Here is a 6,000-nt window from a genome sequence, read left to right as displayed (position 1 = left end):
TAGCAAGAAACAAACTGGCTGTACTACCTACAATGCACAGAGCAAGACTGTGTCTCAGTCTGAATGAATTATAATCTTGTTTAATCTTTTCTGTTGGGCAGGAAAATTTGCTGAAAAGATATATTATTACTAGTCACAATCTACTTAGAGAATTAAAATTTTGAGTTTGAGTCAGAGTATTTTCTCATGTTTATGAGCTACATTGGAGAAAAGCAAGCAAGCTTCTGAACCATTTATAACATGTTATTAAATAACAAATATTACCAGCTGGTCGTTCTGACAGAGTATGGGAAATATGAACAAGCAGTTCAGAACTGGTCAGACATGGAATAATCTATTCCCTCTTTACATTTCTCTGTCTCTCTTCTCTCAAATTGCTTTATTTGATTATTTTTAGTAGCTTTGTGCTTGTTTTAAAACTGGAGAAGGAGCTGAGGAGGAAAGATTCTTGAAAATGTCATCCATGTTTTGAAACAGGGAAACTTTACATTTTCAGTTTCAAAATCTCAGCTTTAAAAGGAATGTAGCCTGCAGTGTAAGGGAGGAAATGTTAAAAGCAGACAAAAGAAATAATCTTAAACATTACTGAGTTCCAGTTTTCATTTGAACCCATGCCTCAGGGTTTCATTTTATTTTTAATTCTGTTCCCTGGGTCTAATTGCTCCAAAGAAGCAGTGATGAAAGCCAAAGACAGAGACCTTATAACAGTAAAAAATCTGCTTGTGGTTATACCTACCGGTTAAATAAATCCCTCTGCGTGAAACCCATTTGTTTTGAACTCCTGAGGTAACAACATGTTTCAGGTCCAGAAAGTTCTCAGAGGTTGCTGCTGGGTGTTGTCAGTGGGATGTTGTTGCTCCTGACCCATGTCTTTCACCCTGGTTGCATTTTCTCTCCAGCTTTCTCCAAATACATGCATGGAGTGAACTTGGTATAATTGGTTTAAGTGGCACAAAGTGAATGATCTTGCATCTTTCCCAGGATTCCATCCCATCTCTGAAGGAATGCAGCCACAGGTGGTCCACAATGACGTTCTGCTTCTACTGCAGAAAAATACTTCAACCAGGTTTTGATATCTAGGACACCTGCACTGTAACACAGAGAGCATGGGGCAATGAACCCTTATGGCTTCAAGGTAAATTGAAAAACCTGACTCATGTTCCTGATCCTACAGCTATTTTGCCAGTTTTGAGCAAGATCTGAATTTGCTTTTCTCTCCATAAAATGGATTATGTCAGGAATTTCTTGTCATCAAGGCATGTTATGTGACTAATTAACTTGTATTTGCTATGTCTTTTTATGGCACTTGTATGAAAAACCTTACACAGCTGTTGTAATGAGTTCACCCTCTTCCTATCAACTGCAAATGAAGCAATGACTGTTTTAATACTGAAGCATATTTCTACTCTTAATTATGGGCTCGATTATTATCACTCTCAGCCCAGCTTGAAGGTACTCTCTTCTCTGCAATATCCATTTCTCAGGTTTCTGCTGTTAGTTTCAGCTAATTTATTTTTGTAATTGGAAAGGAAGTAAGTTTGAGGAGGCATCACTGTGCTTCATCTTGCCCATCAGGATTGAATAGCTTGTGGTCATTTGAATGTGCTAAGTATCCTGGAGTGCAGTCAGGAAAAGCACTGTAAAATGTAAATTGCATTGCGCTGAAAATATAGCAGCTGTTAGTTAGAGAGAAGAACAAGAAGGAAAGTCAGGTGAGCTTTAACTCAAAGGCTGTGTGCAGTGCCAAGGGTCTCCGGAACAGGGCACAAATCCATTTCTGATTCCTGGTACTTACAACATCCTATTACTTTGGTATTATTTAGAAGTTAATTACAGGCCCCATCAGCTCTTTTGGCTTAAAAATATTTCAGTGAAAAGTATTCGGGCATTATGTGACTGGTTGCAAGGGGGATTATCAAAAAGTCAGAGAAGTGTAATAATCAGGGGATTTCTTTGTTAATAAAGAACCTAATGAAAAACAAATTAGTTAACACTACACTGAGTTGAAGTCTTGCTGCTGGCGTATTTGAAATTAATTCAAAAAAACAAGCGTGCAAGACATTTTAAAGTTTAGTAAAATAGCAAAATTATGCATATGCTTTTCTTAATTTAGATCTCCAGTTCATGTTTTTAGGCATACAGGTGATCCTCATCAGCACAGTATCTGAGCATTTCTGGGATGCTATTTGGAAAACCAGAAGCCAGAATATGTTACGTTTAAAATAAATAAGTAAATGAATTATCCACACTGGAATCCGCCTCAAACCACAACTGTGCTAAATCTTGCCATGGTTGTTTAGGAATAATGTTCTGGAGAAACTGCAGCTTGTGCTTTATCTGCAGTTTCCTGAGAAGACAAGCACAATGTGGCTGCTTATGTTTCTGATATGCCAAGGAGAGCTTGCTAATTATGCCAGAGGCTCATTGTGTGGTGCTCCTAGGCAGAGCAGGCACAGCTGGGGTACTGGTGCCAGGATCACATCTATGGCATGCAATGTTCTAGAACTGAAATCTGACCAGATTCTGACAGAGCCTTTCACAAAGCTCTAGTTGGAAAGCAAGGCATCATATTGTATCTTGCTGACTACCACCACTCACAGGGACAAATTTTTCCTCACCAGCCAGCAATGTGTTTGTTTCCCCATTGGTTTGCTCTGGTATTTGTTTCCTTGCCAACTAACATACATTTCAACTAACATGGTGTTTGTGGGCTGAAGAGGGAAGAGTACACTTTGTATTAATGTCTGAGTTCCCAAACGAAACATTCACAGAATAATGATAATGTAGTATAAGGGAACTTGTTTCACATTTTCCTTCCTTTATGTACTCTGTTCATGGACTGTGTGAAGATTTACGATGTATGCATTCAGCATGCAGTCATGCATCAGTGCCAGAGCATTTACTTGATTCTGCTTATTATACTTGTCAAATGAATAATATAATGCACATAAATTTTGCTTCAGGAAAATGAATGCATCCTCACAAACTGCAGTGAGGACAGGAAGTGGATTATTAGCTTAATAATTCCTATCGTAAGTGCTAAAACATCATGGGTCAAGTCCCCAAAAGTCAAGAGGATGTCTTATAAAATCATGGTGATACGAAAAATTATAATACTTTTCAAGTCTTTTTTTCTTGGTTTTTTGGTTGTTTTTTTTTAAACTTTGAATAAGAAGAGGCACTTGGGATATATTTTCAAGCTTGTTTTTTAACGGTTGTGGCTAGAAACATTTTTTTTAATAGAAAAACTTTCTAATACTTACATAGACATTTCACTCACAGTCAGATTTCAATAAATACGTCATTATTTATTTTGACCTTCATATTAAGATCATGGTCATGGCAAGGAGGTCATCATATTTTTGCAGGCAAAGAAATATTGTACATAGTAACTAAGTCACAGATTTATAATGAAAAATATTACAGCAAGTCCTTTCCAGCAGGACTTGCAATCCCCTCATAGTCTCTTGGAAATGCCAACTAGAGGTGAGTTCATTTCACCTAATCCAAGTTTGTTGTTTGGAATCAGTAATGGAAGAGATTCATATCACCTAGTTCTATCCATCTTGTAGATGTCTAGCCTAAATGAGCTGCTAAGGCTCCTCTTATAGTTAATGGGGAGTGACAGGAACCTCCAGACTGCAATTCATTCCACCTGTCATACACATCCGTCCTGAGGAAGAGTGAGTGCTTCTGCAGCCTTCACTGATTTTACAAGAAGCTTGAGTCAACTCATTTCCATGCTTATTTTTTGGACAATTGAGGTTAGTTGTGAGGAATCCCACAATGATATCCCTTTCCAGACACCATCACTCTCATATATGAACTGGATTCCTGTTCAGAACCAGAACCAAACCCCAAACACTACTTCCCAATCTGGAACTTGGTAGTTAACACAAAACAAACTTGTGTGCGTCTATGCATTTGACAGTTTATGAAACAATTTAGTTTGTAATACATCTGCTTAAATGAAAACCTGATTAATTCCACTGTACAGACTTATTAGAACTAATAGGTTTTGTTACATGTGTTGCAATTTAACTATTGTTAATTATTCAGAGCTGAGTGAATATCACAAAACATTTGTCATGAATATTTGCACACATTTTAAACAAAATTGTCCTTGGCAGTGTTTGCAACAGTCAAATATTTGATTTTCAAGTATATTTGTGTGAGACAATTTTCTTTCCATGAATGTCAGCAGAAAGAGAATCTCACATGAAAATTCACACAAATATTTGTTTAAGTAAATAGTTGTACCTGCAGTACACTTGCCAACAACTCTGAGAATCAGTGAAGTGAATTGTCATGCATCTGGCAAAGCAGTCTGAGATATCTTAATGGTCACTAAGAAAAAGATGGGAATCAGAGCCAATATGTTGCACCACATTCACTTGAAAAATGTAACAAGTGCCATTTGGTGATGTCTCAAACACGTAATTATGCAGAATCTTCACATTCTGGGATAAAATCTTGGATCTCTTAGAGTGATCTGCCACTGGGACAACTACACTGTGTGTTATGTAGGATATCAGGCCCTGCACTGCATTTGCTCTGGCTGTGCGTCTCTCTTGTTACCAGGACATAGCACAACACCTGATATTCCTCTTGCCAACCTTTGGCAAATATCTATACATATCCATGGTACAGATACTTGGTACATAATCTAGCCTGCCTTGGCTCACTTTAATGTGAATAGAGAAAATAGACTGTCATACTCAAACCTGTACACTGGACCTCAGGAAGGAATGAGTTATTATTGTAATTGTCTCTGTTTTCAGTCTACATGGTCAAATAACTTATCTCCCAGCTTTGCTCCAAGAACCTGATCCATTCATTGCCCAAACCAGTTAAATGACATTTCACCTGACCTTGTCTTCCAAAATGAAACCCAAGGCCAGTCAGAGGATAGCAAGCTCCACAGACAATTATATAAGCTCTAAGAGGTCATAGTGGACGTAGATTTCAGGACCTATTGGACAGGTATCCCTAAATCACTTTGCAGAGTGCCGAGCACAGACCATTATCCTCTTGATATAAATGCACTATTTCCTGTGATACAGCCATTATGTCATTTCAAACATTTGAATTAGAAAAAAAAAATTGTACAAATAATCACAGGATCAACTGCTCTAATAAGTGGAAACAGGCCATTTCAGCCTTGAGCAGTATGGACAAGATATATCCTACCACCCTTTAGAAGAATAAATGAGGCTATCTCTCCCCATTGGTTAAAAAAAAAAAAAGATTCCAAGCATCAACAATATTAATATCTAAGCATAGGTGAGAATATTCCTCCCTGCTTTGGATGACATCTCTCAGTTTCAGCCTTTTAAGGAGAAAAAAAGACCATTAGGAAGAAGATCAGGCCAGTGGGATGAACCAGCAGCTGTTAAGTGAGGAATGCACTGGCAGTTTCTCAGGACTAAAGAGAGATAGTGCGTGAATCCAATGCCTGCTGCTTTTTGAGCTTATGCCTGAACCAATAAGCCTCCTGTTAAAATGAGCCTGCTGTGACTGTTTTGTTGGTATTTTTAATTTAAACAATAGCTAATTAAATATGAAAGCAATTAGTATTTCTGTTCAAACAGCTGTCATGTAATATCTGGTGCTGCAGTTATAATTCCTTAGCAGTGCTGTAAATGGTTTAGAAGCAATGGCTTTTGGGGAGGGGAAGGAGAAATGGAAATGGAGCAATATTTTCTATGGGCATTGAAAACCACTGGCAGGTGCATTTTTCTTTTGGTGCTTCAATTTACAAGCATGTAGCATGCTTACAAACATAAATATACTTTGGATGCTGGTGAAACCTTAGGCAGCATTGTAATATAGAGCAGAGAGAAAAATAGGGGTGTTGATGCAGTCTTCCAGCTTTAAACTACGGAAAAATTTCTTTAACAGGACCTCAAAACCTAAGTGGAGAAAGAAAGTATCATGGTCTTTTCTGATCCTTGAGGTTCTTCATACATATCAGACTGATGACAGTGAGAAAGTGAGTAC

Source organism: Numida meleagris, chromosome 3 (assembly GCF_002078875.1).
Source record: "Numida meleagris isolate 19003 breed g44 Domestic line chromosome 3, NumMel1.0, whole genome shotgun sequence".
Taxonomy (NCBI): domain Eukaryota; kingdom Metazoa; phylum Chordata; class Aves; order Galliformes; family Numididae; genus Numida; species Numida meleagris.
The sequence above is the reverse complement of the archived record's forward strand: the minus strand, read 5'-3'. Positions refer to the sequence as shown.